Source organism: Alligator sinensis, unplaced genomic scaffold (assembly GCF_000455745.1).
Source record: "Alligator sinensis unplaced genomic scaffold, ASM45574v1 scaffold446_1, whole genome shotgun sequence".
Taxonomy (NCBI): Eukaryota; Metazoa; Chordata; order Crocodylia; family Alligatoridae; genus Alligator; species Alligator sinensis.
The window spans coordinates 365,184-367,868 of NW_005843090.1; the positions used below are offsets into that span (position 1 = coordinate 365,184).

The following is a 2,685-nucleotide window of genomic DNA, read 5'->3' on the forward strand; positions in this document are numbered from 1 at the left end:
CACCTCCTTGGCCCTGCTCGAGATGCATCTGTGGATGCACGACAAGGTATGGTTGGCCTTCCTGACCGCGTCCCCACACTGTCGGCCCGTGTTCATTGTGGCATCAATAATGACTCCGAGACCCTTTTCTGCCTCTGCGCTGACGAGAAGGGAGTTCCCAGCCTGTAGGTGTGCTGCTGGCTCTTCCTCCCCAGGTGCAGCACCTTGCACTTGTCAGTGTTGAAACCCATCCTGTTCTCTTCGGCCCACCCCTGTGACCTGTCTAGGTCTGCTTGCAGCCTATTCCTCCCTTCTAGCGTGCCCACATCCCCCCACATCTTAGTGTCGTCTGCGAATTTGATCAGGGTGCTTTTCACCCCCTCGTCCAAGTCGCTGATGAAGATGTCAAACTGTGCAGGCCTGAGGACCGAGCCCTGGGGGACCCCACTGCCCACATCCCTCCAGGGTGATTAAGACCCGTCCACCACCGCTCCCTGGGTGCGGCCCTCCAGCCAGTTAGCGACCCGTCTGACTACGTAGGCATCGACACCACAGTCCCCTAGTTATTTAATGAGAATGGGGTGAGAAACAATGTCAAAGGCCTTCCTAAAGTCCAGAAAGACTACGTCCACCACGACACCTGCGTTCAGGGATTTGGTGACCTGGTCAAAGAAGGCCACCAGGTTGATCTGACAGGACCTGCCTCGAATGAACCCATGTCACTCCCTCTTCCTCCGGGAGGCTTTTTGGAAAGCACTCAAGTCTCAAGCATCCTTCCTCTCTGGGGAGCTAGCTCAGATGCTCGTGTGCTTGCTCAGCATCTGAGAAGTCGTGGGGTCAATGGCTGCATTCTCCAGCACGTCGTGTTGCCTTTTGTCCCAGGCCGAGCGTGCAGAGCTGAAATGGAGGCTGGTAAAGGGCCCCTTGCTCCGTGCCTTGCAGCGGGCCTGTTTGGCTGCCGGAGGGGTGCGGTGCGGTGCAGCGGGGTGAAGAAAGCAATGGCAAGCAGAGCTCTTCGCTCATAAAGCAGGAGCTAGGAACCAGGAGTCAAACCTACCAACTTCTGACCTCACTTCAGACGTGATAGCCATTTTGCCATTGGTCAAGTGCCCAGGCTGCAGTAACCAGCTGCTGTTGAAGGATGGTCCCACTTCCAGGTGCTCTCCTGGAGCTCAGCACTCCCTTTCCCTCCTGGCGGGTTCATGGGGGCGCAGGTGGGTGCGCGTAGAGCACGCCGTCAGCACCAGCGCTGCAGGGACAGGATGGTGCGATCTCATCCATCCTCTGGTGCTGGGGGCCTGTAGCTCATTCAACGTGACAACCCACTGGGTGGAGGGGCCAGGCTGGTGCTCGGGCTCCCTTTACTTCAGGTGCAGAGGAAACCTGCCCTCATCTCCAATTGTCTCTTTGTTCAGAGCCTCAAAAAATCTTAAGCAGTGTGCACTTGCAGGGGAATTAGCTCAGGTGGTAGAGCGCTTGCTTTGCATGTGAGAGGTAGTGGGATCGATGCCCACATTCTCCAGTAGTTCAAGCTGCCTTTTGCCCTGGCATGCCTGCGCCGCAGCTGCAATGGATGCTGTGCTAAAGGGCACGTTCCTCTGTGCCCGCTGGGCACCTGTTTTGCTGCAAGAGGGCTGTTGTGAGCCCAGGTGAAAAATTAAGCAGGGTAGTATGAGCCAGGAAGAAGTTATCCGTTTTGCCCCTGGCCCAGGCATCCTTTGGGGTTTGCCAGCTGCCGGTGAAGCCTGCCCCAGATGCGCCGAGCAGACTGGGCGGCCCAGCCGCGCCCCTGGCAGGTGCAGGGGAACCTGCCCTCACCTGGGGGTGGAGGCCTGCGAGACCTGAGGCCAGTGCTGCGTAATGGCTTGAGTCACCCTTGGGCCCACAGCCCCATCTTCCTTTGATAGCTGAGCTGGGAGAGCGGAGGACTATGGGCTGGCTTTTGCAGAAACTCCTTAGCTCTCTGGTTTCTCTCTAGTGCAAGGGGAAGTATGTGCCCTGAGCCAGTCTCCAGGCGTGCGGGTGTACTCCAGGAACGCGGTTGGTCGGCTGTAGACACCCCAGGGGAGGCACTCCGAGCGGGGCTTTTGGTCCGGTGCAGCGCGGCGGGTGGCTCCGCACAGGAGCGCCCCCAACTGGCCCACCACAGCCTCCAGTTCTCTTCTTGCCCAGGGCCCCCACACATCTGGAGCTGTCTTGTGGCTTGATGATGTACCTCTGATGGTCGAGCAGGCAAGAGGTCAAGGGCTCAATGCCCCATTTCTCTGGTGCCGCCTGGTCCCTTTTGGACCGTTAAGCCTGTGCTGCGGCTGTGGCTACAATGGAGGCTGGGCCAAAGGGCATGTTCTTGGTGTTTTGCTGGACAAGGGCAGAGCGGGGGGAGAAGGGGATGGGAGTGAGGTGCAGCCGGGTGAGAAAAGCAGTGGGAAGCAGGAGGTGCAAGAGAGCTCTTGGCTCGCAAAAAAGGCAGGTAGCAGTCGACCCTGCAATCTCATCTTCCTTTGATTGCTTAGCTGGGTGAATGGAGGCCTGTAGGTTTGCTGATCTTCTGTTTGGTCCGGGGCACTAATAAAACTTAATCCGTACTTGCAAGCAGGGGAATTAGCTCAGATGGTAGAGCGCTCGCTTAGCATGCGAGAGGTAGCGGGATCGATGCCCGCATTCTCCAGCTCTGCTTCCCTTTTGTCCAGACCGACCTGTGCTGTG

At 58.0% G+C, this 2,685-nt stretch overlaps 1 non-coding gene across 1 annotated transcript; it reads left to right on the plus strand.

The window, feature by feature from the left end:
* The first annotated feature begins 2,574 nt into the window (after window positions 1-2,574).
* TRNAA-AGC lies at window positions 2,575-2,647 on the plus strand. Its single transcript has one exon. It is a non-coding gene; the product is annotated as a tRNA-Ala (tRNA).
* Window positions 2,648-2,685: the final 38 nt, after the last annotated feature.